At 36.8% G+C, this 15,504-nt stretch overlaps 1 long non-coding RNA gene across 3 annotated transcripts in view; it reads left to right on the top strand.

Annotated features, from left to right (window-relative positions):
* LOC140848425 (uncharacterized) overlaps window positions 1-3,192 on the top strand; it is an 87,303-nt gene extending 84,111 nt beyond the window's left edge. For all 3 annotated transcript variants that reach the window (XR_012129259.1, XR_012129257.1, XR_012129258.1), the window contains 2 exons: window positions 2,632-2,775; window positions 3,055-3,192. This is a non-coding gene — a long non-coding RNA (uncharacterized lncRNA). The remainder of the gene's footprint in view (window positions 1-2,631; window positions 2,776-3,054) is intronic.
* Window positions 3,193-15,504: the final 12,312 nt, after the last annotated feature.

Genomic DNA, 15,504 nt, shown 5'->3' with positions numbered 1-15,504 from the left:
TCAATTGTAATAAAAACATTTCAACATATATTCATAAATTTAGATATGAAATTAATGGCAACATTTGTTTTGGGTTTATCATAACTATAAGAATGTATAGCTTGGTTTCATTCTCTATTAGATCATAAAAAAAAATCACAACTTTATTCCCTTCCCCCAGGTTTCACTTCCTTTTTTGTGGTATGACAAATAAAAATATATTTTCCCTTTTTCCCAAATTGCTTTCTATTCAACCATTACATATTATATGAATCGTCTATGGATACATGAATGGGTATATAGATATATATTGAAAGGGACTCAAACTGTACATTGGTCAGAAACTCACACAGAAATTTTTTCACAAAGATAGGTAATACTGTTCATTTTTAAACCATCAGTGAAAATTCGGACAGCCAGATCCATAGAAAATATGAGACAAAATCTTATAAGCAAACAGTCAAAATTATCTTCCTTTTTTCTTTAAAAATATTAAGTACTAATTGCTCTTTTGCTTTTTGTTTTTACCTGAGATGATTTTCTCCTATGATCCCTTTCTTCACTTCTCATATCCATTTCAAGTTTTTCCCTAAAACAACCACAAAAGGAGAAATATCAGACAACTGCTGTCTAGGAGATCATCTGGGTGGATGGTGGGAATGAAGGTGGACGATCGAGAAGAAAACACAGTATCAAAACGGGCAAAACCTTTTAAAGTATTTTTTTTTAAAAAGGCTTGGAAGACTCGGAGAGCCCCACCCAAGGCCACTCATATGACATATAATGTGGTTTCCTAGTTTGCATTTATGCGTTCATTTGGTTGGTGGTGTTTTCACAGTAACAGTTTGGAAAGTGAAAGGAGGCATGGCTGTTCAAGAAGCGACTAGGTTCTGCACAATGAACTAGTGAAAGCTGAAAGGAGATTCGGATTTGGCATGGAGCTTAATAAGATAATTAAGAGTGTAGAGATTAACGGCTCCTAAAAATAACATTTAAAATAATGTTTTTCAACTAAAGGATCTTGAAATACGAAAACAGGTTTATAAATGTTAATTAAGCTTGTGAAAGTTGATGTTCCATTAGCTGAGGCAGTATAAAGGAACAAGAGCTATTTTTTAAATAATTAGTGAACAATAAACAGTAACTTAATAATAACATTTTTTAATGTTATCAGTATATAGGGTAATTCCAATTTCCCATAATTCTTCATAGAACAAAACAGAAGGTAAAATTAATCAGTTCTATAATATTTTGTTTGCCTAAATATTTTCAATATAAAATATGATTTCAGAAGCATAACAATTTTCTTAAAGTTTATTCTTTTCATGGAAAATATTATACCATCAATTATTAATATGCAAATTATAGTCTTCATTTATATATGATGTATATTTCAAAAGCATTTTCTCTTTTTAACAACTTTTAAACATGCTTCAAAACAGTTTTAATCAAAGTTAAAATAGAAGGAATATATCTGCTAATCTTTTTTCATTGAACCAAGAAAAACTGGAGTTTATTATAAAATGGTTCAATTGTTGAGCAATTTACTTCTACAGACAAAATAATTCGAATGCAATGCATTTATCTGCTGAGCCAATACATTGCTTTAAACTTAAAACAAGTTTGCATGTTCTTTTTCCCACTAAAATATTTAATGGATATTTCTAACACTCTGCAACTTCTCTAAGACAAATGCTTCTTTTAAAATATGTTTAAAAGACTGATCACCATGGAACAAGCTTCTTTTCTAAGTAGCAACTGAGAACGTGATCTTTTCATTCCTATTTCTGTTATACTGAAATCCTGGTAAATAATTTAAGAATAACTTCCCCCAAACTAATTTCATTTATCAGCAGTTTAATAATGCATATTCTAATATGACCCTTTATTAGAAGTTCAAAAAGTTCCTTCTTCCACCTTTCAAATTATGAGTCATAGTACATGAAAGATTTTGCTTCTTTAGTAACTAAGGCTAAACGCTTACTTTGCTTAGAAGCAAAAACGAATACTATACACAAAAAGCACAGATAACACATTAATGCCTTTCCAAATTTCTATGTATAACAAAAATAAAAACATGTACTGTCTTTTTCATAGACATATTTCTATTTTTACTTAAGTTTCTATTCTAATCAGGATTAGAGTAAGAGAGCAAAAGGAAAAAGTTAATAGGAGTAAAGTGGGTGATGAGTTAAATAAGAGCAAATTGAAAGTTCAAGGATCCCCTTATACATAAGAGTAGGCTTAAAAAGAAACAACAAAAAAAAGTTATACCTGATAGGAAAGGTGCGATTTCACCAAGTGCGATATATTGCTAATTAGGCCATATTTTGAAATAATAAAAATAAAGAAGGCTCATTTGGCTATGTTGCCTTACAAAGCTGTACAAAGCCCGATGTCTCTGTAGTTTTACAAGCCAATGTTTGCTTTTTTTTTTTTTTTTTGGTTTGTTTTGGTTTGGATTTTGTTTGTTTGTTTTTGTTTTTGTTTTTGAGCAGGAGCGTCCTTTTTTTTTTTTTTTTTTTTTTTTTTCCCCCAGCACTGTTGCATGGAGTAGGAGAAACTCAGAGTTTTTTCTTCAGGGCTCCTGTTATTTCTTGGAAAAAAGGACCAGGGTGCTTTTCTTCTTTTTCTTCCTTCTCGGTATTCCAGGCACAAAGCACTGCGCAGAAGCTGCACCAATCCTCACCGTCCCTGGCAGCAGAATGGTAGAAGGTGGGAGAGACCAGGAATCCTTCCAGGCTGTGCTGACTTTAGAAATGAGGATTGCACACGTTTGTCTCCTGAACCAAAAGGGTGAGAAGGCAGGGTGCCAGTTTGCTACACTGCTGCAATGATCTCATTCTCACTGCTGCTGTCGTCCTGTTTGCCCAGTTCAAATGCCTGTTCATTATAAACCAAAAAGAAAAAAGAAAAAAGAAAAAAATACTACTGGGATTCTTCAGCAAGCAGAAAGTGTTAACATTTAAAAAATCAGCAGGAAGAAAAAACAAAATCTGAAAAGCACATACATTTTAGGATTCACTTGTTATGCCTCAATATTCTGTTTATATTTTCCTTTTTTTTCCTATTTAGAGATAAGCAGCAGAATTTATCAGGCGTGAAAGGGACAGCCTCCTGGTGGCCTGCCAAAAACCCAGAATAAAGGCGAAGTTGTGCTTCAAAGCTCAGTCGCTTGCTGAGTCTGGCTAAAGTCAAGTATTAAGATCCACCATTTTCTGAGCCATGCTAGAAAAAAAGAAAAAAGTCAGGACGGTTGCTGCTTTCCAAGTCTCCGTTGGCACCATCACAAAATCTCAGTCGTAAGGTCACATGATTCTCTGCCAAATGTAGAGTGCATTCCCATCAACCATTCTGCTGATACTGCGAAGGAAGCTATTGTCTCGGTTAAACCCAAAGTTCAGCCCACTCTTCATTGAATTAGCTGAAAAACGCATCACCTTTGGGGGCTGGGAGTCATGGAAACGTCTACCTGGCAAGCTGCCCACTTTTTCTGCCCATCAACCAGAGATGGAATTGTGCTGCCTAATGCAATGATGACTTGGAATGTGAAGAGTCGTCCAAAGTGAATCTGATTCTTGCAACGCCTGTTTCAGTTTGCACAGAAAACTCTGGCTCCTTGTACTTCTGAAGGAAGGAAAAATCTTTTCCCACTAAATGTAGCAAATAAAGGTCTGAACGTGCCTACTCTGTGACTTTATTTCAAAACACACCCAAATGGTTCTCAAATGAAAAGACTGAACACCCTGCAAGTTTTCTGAGTTAAAGGAATCCCCTCCTCTGTGTTCCTTTCCTTACTAGTTAGTGCAACAAGCCCAGTACATTTGTTTTAGACTCTCCACATTAGGATTTAAAATCTCTGAGATTCTTCTTGCATTTTATGGCTTTCTGATTTTATCTGACACTGACTTTGTACTATGATATAATGGCCACAATATCCACTAGCAACAGTGGGGCTGCACTATTGTTGCAATCTCCTTCTAAGTGGTATGCTTAGAGAGCCAGTCTCTTGAACCACACAGAATCCTGCAACTGGATACTGGGGTAATCCTCATCAGTACCTAGTGCAGCTGCTGTGCAAGTCTGCTGACAATGACCCACATAAGAAGTGCTCTTTCTGTTCCATCACTAGTTACTGTTTGCCTGTTTGCCATGAAAGATGCCTTTGAGAGAGTCAGGGAATGTAGCAAACAACACCTCTTAGGCAATGAGATGAAATGGTTCCCCTGCCCCCATGAATTTCCATTCTAGCAGGTGATGAAATTTCCCATGGACAAATATTTCCCTACTTTCTATCAAAAGTACAGTGAATTAAATCTCACCATTTCCTTAAGCACAATTTAAAGCCAAGTGGGAAAGCAAGTATTATTAGTATTTAAACCAAACCTACTCAGCAGTACTGAAAAGAATCATGCTCTCTCACCTGCATTAAAAAATGTTTCAATGATGGAAGATCTTTATCTAAAGTACAATTATGGTTGCAAAAACTTAAAATTATATTCAGAGCTTTACAAAATGATGGACTAACATTATCTCCCCCACCATGCACACATACACACAAAACTTGCACAATACATGACAAAGACTTAAAAAGATAATCAAACCATGACTTGCCTAATAAAAGAAAATCATCTTCCCATACCCCTCCAAAAAAAAGATTCAGGGATCTAGGAAACACCTTAAAAATGGTCTGTGTTTTATTGTGTGTGCCATGTTCTTTGGGTCATTTTGTTTAGGAACAATAGGGGTGATTGTACATGCACACACACACACACATACATACAGGAAACATTCTGGTATCCTCCCCATTTGTAATTCAAAATACAAAGAATTCTAAGCCATAAAACAAAATCTTAGCCATGTGCAGAAATTAAACTTGCTTTTTTCTAAATTGCAAAATTCTGTATACATTTTGCTCATGTCCTAAGTACAGGTTGAGTACCTGGTGAGGAATCAAGCACAGAGGGTAGACACATGTCCCTTACTTCATCACAGCAACAAGAAAATATATAAGCTCTCATGAAAGGAAAGTTTAAATGTTCAGTGCTCATTCACTTATTCAGAAGTACTAGTCTGTGGCCTGGCTTTGTGACAAGCTTGGGGGAACAGCAAGGAATCAAATGGACATGCCCCCAAGCAGGAGTCATTTGGTAGGAACTTCCAAGTTAGAAAAATTCACTTCTAAACCTAAGTGTTCCAAGTCCTAAAGGAGCACTTGTTGGTGTCAAGCTAGTCAAAAACAACTGTTTAATTTCCTTAAAGAATCTAAGATGACAACTGCAAGCTGTCCTCCCAATTAAAAAAAAATGAAATAAAGAAGAAAAGAAAAAGAAACAGTAGATATTCACTTCTAGGAAGATGGAGTAGACACAGTTTCTCCTGATCCCTCTGTTAATTACAACTAAAACCCTGGCTATTACATATAAAACAAATGCAGGGAGAGTCTGAAAGATGGAGAGTAGACAGACCAGCCAAGGGCCTCAAGATCCAAGGAACAATGTGGTGGTGAGTTCCCCAGTGATTTTGTTTTTGTTTTTCTTTTGCCTCTTTTATCTAAAACTTGAAGCTCAAGAAGCCTACAACCCAGAGACACCAACTGGTGCAGACCAGAAAAGCTCCAAGAGAAGCCTGTTCTCTCTAGCCAGAGGACAGGAAAGACAAAAGATACTGGAATAATACAGCTTTGCTGCAGTCAAACACCACACAAACACCCACTCCACTCCTGAGAAGGCCCAATGGGGAACCTAGAGCCAATTTTTGCTAGACTAGAACAAAGCATCTCAACTTCCTGTCCCTAATTCCTGGGTGGTAAAGGGAAGTCTGTGTAGGGAATTGGGACTTTCATCCCTATCAGGAGGAACAAAGTCCTTCCCCCCACCCCAGTGTAGTGCCAGTGGAGACTACAGAGGAGCCTGGACTTCCACTCCAACCTAACAGTAATGCAGCACCCTTCTCCCTCCCAGCTAAGGGGCTGTCAGACAAAGGAGGCCTGTTGGGGGTCAGGACATTAGAAACTACCCAGCAATAACAAGGCCACTCTACTATTACCCAATTTATAATGTGCCAGCAGAGGCCACAGTGGGAGCAGTAATCAATCACCACTCCCATCCATACTAGCCAAAGAGGTATCAATAGAGGCTGCTGGGGAACAGGAGCTCTCGTCCTCACCCAGCAGTAACATGGAGCCCTTCCACTCAGGCATCAACGGGGGCCAAGGGGAGACCCAGATTTCTACCTACACAAGGTGTACCCTCCTTTCTCTACTGGAGTAAATTGCTCAACAATTGAACCATTTTATAATAAACTCCAGTTTTTCTTGGTTCAATGAAAAAAGATTAGCAGATATATTCCTTCTATTTTAACTTTGATTAAAACTGTTTTGAAGCATGTTTAAAAGTTGTTAAAAAGAGAAAATACTTTTGAAATATACATCATATATAAATGAAGACTATAATTTGCATATTAATAATTAATGGTATAATATTTTCCATGAAAAGAATAAACTTTAAGAAAACAAACTAAAACAGGTTTAAATCATATACTTAATCTTTTATTTTTTAATTTTATTTTGGTATCATTAATCTACAATTACATGAAAGACATTATGTTTACTAGGCTCCCCCCTTCACCAAGTCCTCTCCATATCCCCATGCACAGTCACTGTCCATCAACATAGTAAGATGCTGTTAAATCACTACTTGTCTTCTCTGTGTTGCACAGCCCTCTCTGTGACCCCCACACTACATATGCAAATCGTAATGCCCCCTTTCTTTTTTTCCTACCCTTATCCCTCCCTTCCCACCCATCCTCCCCAGACCCTTTCCCTTTGGTAACTATTAGTTCATTCTTGGGTTCTGTGCTTCTGCTGCTGTTTTGTTCCTTCGGTTTTCTTTTGTTCTTATACTCTACATATGAGTCAAATCAACTGGTACTTGTTTTTCTCTGCCTGGATTATTTCGCTGAGCATAATACCCTCTAGCTCCATCAATGTCGTTGCGAATGGTAGGATATGTTTTTTTCTTATGGCTGAGTAATATTCCATTGTGTATATATACCACATCTTCTTTATCCATTCATCTACTGATGGACATTTAGGTTGCTTCCATATCTTGGCTATTGTAAATAGTGCAGCAATAAACATAGGGGTGCATCTGTCTTTTTCAAACTGGAGTGCTGCATTCTTGGGGTAAATTCCTAGAAGTGGAATTCCTGGGTCAAATGGTATTTCTATTTTGAGCATTTTGAGGAACCTTCATACTGCTTTCCACAATGGTTGAACTAATTTACATTCCCACCAGCAGTATAGGAGGGTTCCCCTTTCTCCACAACCTCGCCAACATTTGTTGTTGTTTGTCTTTTGGATGGTAGCCATCCTTACTGGTGTGAGGTGATATCTCATTGTGATTTTAATTTGCATTTCTCTGATGACAAGCGATGTGGAGCATCTTTTCATGTGTCTGTTGGCCATCTGAATTTCTTCTTTAGAGAACTGTCTATTCAGCTCCTCTGCCCATTTTTTAATTGGATTATTTCCTTTATGTTTGTTGAGGTGTGTGAGCTCTTTATGTAGTTTGGATGTCAATCCTTTATCGGATCTGTCATTTATGAATACATTCTCCCATACTGTAGGATACCTTTTCATTCTATTGATGGTGTCCTTTGCTGTACAGAAGCTTTTCAGCTTGATATAGTCCCATTTGTTCATTTTTGCATTTGTTTCCCTTGCCCGGGGAGATATGTTCAAGAAGAGGTCACTCATGTTTATGTCTAAGAGATTTTGCCTATGTTTTTTCTAAGAGTTTTATGGTTTCATGACTTACGTTCAAGTCACTGATCCACTTCGAATTTACTTTTGTGTATGGGATTAGACAGTGATCCAGTTTCATTCTCTTACATGTAGCTGCCCAGTTTTGCCAGCACCATCTGTTGAAGAGACTGTCATTTCCCCACTGTATGTCCATGGCCCCTTTATCAAATATTAGTTGACCATGTATGTTTGGGCTAATGTTTGGAGTCTCTATTCTGTTCCACTGGTCTGTGGCTCTGTTCTTGTGCCAGAACCAAATTGTCTTGATTACTGTGGCTTTGTAGTAGAGCTTGAAGTTGGGGAGTGAGATCCCCCCCACTTTATTCTTCCTTCTTAGGGTTGCTTCAGCTATTCGGGGTCTTTGGTGTTTCCATATGAATTTTTGAACTATTTGTTCCAGTTCATTGAAGAATGTTGTTGGTAGTTTGATAGGAATTGCATCAAATCTGTATATTGCTTTGGGCAGGATGGCCATTTTGACGATATTAATTCTTGCTAGCCAAGAGCATGGGATGAGTTTCCATTTGTTAGTGACCTCTTTAATTTCTCTTAAGAGTGTCTTACAGTTTTCAGGGTATAGGTCTTTCACTTCCTTGGTTAGGTTTATTCCTAGGTATTTCATTCTTTTTGATGCTATTGTGAATGGAATTGTCTTCCTGATTTCTCTTTCTATTAGTTCATTGTTAGTGTATAGGAAAGCCACAGATTTCTGTGTGTTAATTTTGTATCCTGCAACTTTGCTGAATTCCGATATTAGCTCTAGTAGTTTCAGAGTGGAGTCTTTAGGGTTTTTTATGTTCAATATCATGTCATCTGCAAATAGACAGTTTAACTTCTTCTTTATCAATCTGGATTCCTTGTATTTCTTTGTTTTGTCTAATTGCCATGGTTAGGACCTCCACTACTATGTTGAATAACAGTGGGGATAGTGGGCATCCCTGTCTTGTTCCCAATTGCAGAGGAAAAGCTTTCAGCTTCTCGCTGTTCAGTATGATGTTGGCTGTGGGTTTATGATATATGGCCTTTATTATGTTGAGGTACTTGTTCTCTATACCCATTTTGTTGAGAGTTTTTATCATGAATGGATGTTGAATTTTATTGAATGCTTTTTCAGCATCTATGGAGATGATCATGTGGTTTTTGTCTTTCTCTTTGTTGATGTGGTGGATGATGTTGATGGATTTTCGAATGAATCCCACTTGGTCATGGTGTATGATCCTTTTGATGTATTTTTTAATTCAGTTTGCTAATATTTTGTTGAGTATTTTTGCATCTACGTTCATCAGGGATATTGGTCTGTAGTTTTCTTTTTTGGAGATGTCTTTGCCTGGTTTTGATATTAGGGTGATGTTGGCTTCATAGAATGAGTTTGGGAGTATTCCTTCCTCTTCTATTTTTTGGAAAACTTTAAGGAGAATGGATATTATGTCTTCACTGTATGTCTGATAAAATTCCAAGGTAAATCCATCTGGCCCGGGGGTTTTGTTCTTTGGTAGTTTTTTGATTACTGCTTCAATTTCGTTGCTGGTAATTGGTATGTTTAGATTTTCTGTTTGTTTCTGGGTCAGTCTTGGAAGGTTGTATTTTTCTGGGAAGTTGTCCATTTCTCCTAGGTTTCCCAGCTTGTTAGTATATAGGTTTTCATAGTACTCTCTAATAATTCTTTGTATTTCTGTGGGGTCCGTCGTGATTTTTCCTTTCTCGTTTCTGATTCTGTTGATTTGTGTTGACTTTCTTTTCCTCTTAATAAGTCTGGCTAGAGGCTTATCTATTTTCTTTATTTTCTCGAAGAAGCAGCTCTTGGTTTCATTGATTTTTGCTATTGTTTTATTCTTCTCAATTTTGTTTATTTCTTCTCTGATCTTGATTAAGTCCCTCCTTGATTAAGCCTCCTTAAATGAGGCTGATCTTAGGCCTCATTTGTTCTTCTTTTTCCAATTTCGGTAATTGTGACATTAGACCATTCATTTGGGATTCTTGTTCCTTCTTTAAATATGCCTGGATTGCTATATACTTTCCTCTTAAAACTGCTTTCGCTGCGTCCCACAGTAGTTGGGGCTTTGTGTTCTTGTTGTTGTTTGTTTCCATATATTGCTGGATCTCCATTTTGATTTGGTCATTGATCCATTGATTATTTAGGAGCACGTTGTTAAGCCTCCATGTGTTTGTGAGCCTTTTTGCTTTCTTTGTACAATTTATTTCTAGTTTTATGCCTTTGTGTTCTGAAAAGTTGGTTGGTAGGATTTCAATCTTTTGGAATTTACTGAGGCTCTTTTTGTGGCCTAGTGTGTGGTCTATTCTGGAGAATGTTCCATGTGCACTTGAGAAGAATGTGTATCCTGTTGCTTTTGGATGTAGAGTTCTGTAGATGTCTATTATGTCCATCTGTTCTAGTGTGTTTTTCAGTGCCTCTGTGTCCTTACTTATTTTCTGTCTGGTGGATCTATCCTTTGGAGTGAGTGGTGTGTTGAAGTCTCCCAGAATGAATGCATTGCATTCTATTTCCTCCTTTAATTCTGTTAGTATTTGTTTCACATATGTTGGTGCTCCTGTATTGGGTGCATATTTATTTATAATGGTTATATCCTCTTGTTGGACTGAGCCCTTTATCATTATGTAATGTCCTTCTTTATCTTTTGTTACTTTCTTTATTTTGAAGTCTATTTTGTCTGATACTAGTATTGCAACACCTGCTTTTTTCTCTCTGTTGTTTGCATGAAATATCTTTTTCCATCCCTTGACTTTAAGTCTGTGCATGCCTTTGGGTTTGAGGTGAGTCTCTTGTAAGCAGCATATGGATGGATATTGTTTTTTTATCCATTCTATTACTCTGTGTCTTTTGATTGGTGCATTCAGTCCATTTACATTTAGGGTGCTTATTGAAAGGTATGTACTTATTGCCATTGCAGGCTTTAGATTCGTGGTTACCAAAGGTTCAAGGTTAGCTTCTTTATTACCTTACTATCTAACTTAACTTGCTTATTGAGCTATTATAAACACAGTCTGATGACCCTTTATTTTTCTCCCTTCTTATTCCTCCTCCTCCATTTTTCATATATTGGGTATTTTGTTCTGTCCTCTTTTTAGGAGTGCTCCCATCTAGAGGAGTCCCTCTCAAATACCCTGTGGAGGTGGTTTGTGGGAGGTAAATTCCCTCAACTTTTGCTTGTCTGGGAATTGTTTAATCCCTCCTTCATATTTAAATGATAATCATGCTGGATACAGTATTCTTGGTTCGAGTCCCTTCTGTTTCATTGCATTAAGTATATCATGCCATTCTCTTCCGGCTTGTAGGATTTCTGTTGAGAAGTCTGATGATAGCCTGATGGGTTTTCCTTTGTAGGTGACCTTTTTTTTCTCTCTGGCTGCCTTTAATACTCTGTCCTTGTCTTTGATCTTTTCCAGTTTAATTATTATGTGTCTTGGTGTTGCCCTCCTTGGATCCCTTGTCATGGGAGTTCTGTGTACCTCTGTGGTCTGAGAGGCCATTTCGGGGAAGTTTTCAGCAATTATTTCTTCAAAGACACTTTCTATCCCTTTTTCTCTCTCTTCTTCTTCTGGTACCCCTATAATGCGGATATTGTTCTGTTTCGATTGGTCACTCAGCTCTCTTAGAATTCTTTCATTCCTGGAGATCCTTTTATCTCTCTCTGCATCAGCTTCTCTGCATTCCTGTTCTCTGTTTTCTAGTCCATTAATGGTCTCTTTCATCTCATCCATTCTGTTTTGAAGTCCTTCCAGAGCTTGTTTTATTTCTGTATTCTCCTTCCTTAGTTCTTGCATATTTCTCTGCAAGTCCATCAGCATGGTTATGACTTTTGTTTTGAATTCTTTTTCAGGAAGACTGGTTAAATCTATCTCCCCAGGTTCCTTCTCAGGGGAAGATGTAGCAGATGTCAAAGCTGTCTGGGTTAGTCTTGTCTGGATCAAATTTTTTTTTTGCCTTTTCATGTTGATAGGTGCAGTGATGTGCTATTGACTCGTCTGTCAACTGGGAGATCCAAGGCTTTCCACTTGCTCCTGGCCTTTCTTTACTGGGACAACTGCGACCCCTAGTGGCTCGTGTTGGGCAATTGCGTGTAGACTGGGTCTCTGTATCTTGCCCGGCCAGTATGGAGGAAGCTCCCTTTCTATGGGCGTGGCCAGCCTCAGGTTGCTGCTCTGCTATGGTGGGTCCCCGGAGGGGTAAGGGACGGGGGGCTGTTTGGCTGTTTACCTCCATGAGGGGTCTCAGAGCTGTTTCCCAGGGAGTTAGTGTTCCTGGAGTTCCCTGGAATTTCCAGCTGCTGGACTGTGACCTGGGATGCATCCGTCCAGCTGTGGGGTCCTTATCCCTTTAAGACTTTCAAAAAGCACTCGCTTTTCTTTGTCACAGGGGCACCGGCTTCAGGACCCACTCAAAGGTCTTACTGTCCTGTTTCCCTAGTATCCAGCACCCCACGCAAGCACTGTGTCTGCTGTCTGGTGCGGATGGCTGGGGCTGGGTGTTTAGCAGTCCTGGGCTCCCTCTCCCTCCCTGCTCCGACTCCTCTCCTCCCGCCAGGAGCTGGGGTAAGGGACCTTGGGTCCTGCCGGGCTGCAGCTTGTATCTTACCCCTTTCGCCAGGCACTGGGCTCTCCAGGTGTGGATGTAGTCTGGCTGTTGTCCTGTGTCTTCTGGTCTCTCTTTGAGGATTTGTTGTATTTGTTGTATTTTCAAAAATATGTTTGTTTTTGGGAGGAGATTCCCACCTCCTACTCGCGCCACCATCTTGGCTCCACCTCCTATATACTTAGTCTTACAACACAATACCCAATATGTTTAAATTTCAGTTGAAAATCATTTGTCATAAAAAGCAGCAGCAAGACCTAAAATGAATGTAAAAAGACAACCAATACATGTAAACACCAAGATAGAGATGTTGGAATTATCTCATGAAGATTTTAAAGTAACCATCATGAAAATGCCTCAGTGAGAGATCATTGATGAACATGGTTCAAACAAACAAAAAAATAAATAAACAGGTCTTAGCAAAGAAATAGAAGATATAGAGAACAACCAGAAGGAAAATTTTAAACTGAAAAAAAAATTCAATAATTGAAGATTTAAAAGCGAAGGAGACAAAAGAAAGACTCAGTAAACTGGAAGACAGAACAATAGAAATTTACGATCTGAACCACACAGAAAAAATATACTTAAAAAAAATAAACAGAGGCTTAGACAACTATAGAGCTACAAGAAAATATAAAACCATTGTGCCTTTGTAGTCCCACAAAGAGAAGATAAAGAGGGCAAAGCTTAAAACATATGCAAAAATGAAATAATGCTGCAAGCCCCCCAAATTTAGCAAAAGGCATACAGAGTCAAGAAGTTGAGCAAACCACAAGTGGGAAAACCCAAAGAAATCCACAGCAAAACACATCATGGTCAAATATCTGAAAACTAAAGACAAAGAACAAATCTTGAAATCAATAAGAAGAAAACATAATATTGCGATAGGGGAAAAATGTTTCTGACAAGTGAGTTGCTCATCAGAAACTGTGGAGGCTAAAAGAAAGTGGCACAACATTTTTAATTGCTGAAATAATAGAACTGTCAACTCAGAATTCTATATCCATGGAAAAATTTCCTTTAGGAATGAAGAGGAAATCCAGGTATTATGACATGAAAGGAAACTAATATAACTTTTCAACAGTAAACTTACCCTAAAAGAACAGCCAATGCAGTTGTCTAAATAGAAAGGATATGATAGAAGAACTTGGAACTTTAGAAAGGAAGAAAGAATTCAGTAACAAAAATATGGGTAAAAATACATAGACTCTCCTTCTCTGGAGTTTTATAAATTATGTCTGATGGAAACATTTAGCACTCTCTGAAGTGGTTCTCCATGTATGTAGAGGAAATATTTAAGACAATTATATAACAAATGGGTAAAAATAAAAGTATAAAAGGGGAGGTCAAGTTTCCATACTTCACTTGAACTGGTAAAAAGAAGACACCAATATGGTAACTTATGTATATATATAACCTAATACTAAAGCAACTGCTAAAAAACTACACACAAGAAACACACTTAAAAACACTCTAAGAACTCTAAAAATTGTTCCAGTAACCCACAGGAAGGCAGAAGAAAGGAAAAGCAGATAGAAAAAAAACAGAAAACAAAGAATAAAATGGCAGGCTTAAGCCATAATGTATAAATAATGTATTTATGTTAAATGTACATACTATTTTATGCTATCTACAAGAGATTAAATTCAAAATACAACAATACACACAAGTTGAAAGCAAAAGGATGGAATCAATGCATCCATTAATCAAATGCAAGCGTTACTCAAAAAAAACAGGAGTAGCAATAGTAATATCAAATAAAAGAAACTTCAAAGCAAAGAAAATTACCAGAGACAGATATAAACATCATAAAATGATAAAAAGAGAAAACCCAACAAGAGATATAACAACCCTGAATGTGTATACACTAAACAAAAGTGCTGCCAACTATGTAGAATAAAAAGTGGTAAAAGAGAAAAAACAGACAAACCCATGACTATGGTTGTAAATTTCAATACACCTCTCTCAGCAATGTAAATAATTACAAGACAGAAAATTAACAAACATATAGAACTCTACAGTATGATCAACCAACAGGGTCTAATTAACATTTTTAGAATATACACCAAACAATTACACATTCTTTTAGAGTGCCTACAAATATATTCCAAGAAAGGCCTCATTATCCTGATACCAAACCCAGGCAGACAGTAGAAACAGAGAAAAGTATATACAATATCTCTTGTGATTATAGACTCAATAAACCTTACTTTTATATTAGCAAATAGATTTCAGCAATCTATAAAAATAATTATATTCCATGATCAATTGATATTTATTCCAGGGATATAAGTCTTTTTCAATATTCCAAAATCAATCAATGTATCTTCAATATAAAACCCACTGTTTTATAAAGAAGAAAACAACATGATATTATTGATAATGAAAAAAGCATTTAACAAAATTCAGCACCCATTCATGATTGAAAATTCTATGACTAATAGAAACAGAAGGGAACTTCCTCAATTTGATCAAGATCTTCTTTGAAAAAATCCCTATAGTTAACATACTTAATGGTGAAAGACTAAATGACGTCCCCATAAGATCAACAATGAGACAAGGATGCTCACTCTCACCACTTTTATTCAACATGGTGCTAGGAGTTTTATTCTAGCCAGTCTAATAACACAGAAAAGTAAAAAAGGTAGTGGAAGAAATATAAATACAATTCTCATTAAAATCACTGAAAAATGAAATTCTTAGGTAGACACCTAAAAATCATGTCAAGAACTTTTATGCTGAAAACTGTAAAATGCTGTTGAAAGAAACCTAAGCTATCTGGGGAGACATACCATGTCCATGGGTTACAAGTCTCAACATAATAAAGATGTCAGTTCTTCCCAAATTTATATATAGGTTTAATGCAATTCCTATCAAAATTCCAGTGAGATTTTTTGTACAGATAGATAAAATTATTCTGAACTTTATACAGAAATGCAAATAACTAGACTTACTGAAATAATTCTGGAAAAAAATATATTGGGAGTAATTATCCAATTTTAAGACTTATTCTATAAGAGTATATTAACATATTAATTAGATATAATATTATACACCTATAAAAATATATTATTAATAAAAAATAATATGTTATTTGATTGTAATCAAGACTGTGTTATTGGCAGAA

Source organism: Manis javanica, chromosome 3, assembly GCF_040802235.1.
Source record: "Manis javanica isolate MJ-LG chromosome 3, MJ_LKY, whole genome shotgun sequence".
Classification (NCBI taxonomy): Eukaryota; Metazoa; Chordata; class Mammalia; order Pholidota; family Manidae; genus Manis; species Manis javanica.
Note: the sequence above shows the minus strand (reverse complement) of the source record. Positions and strands in the feature narration are given on the sequence as shown.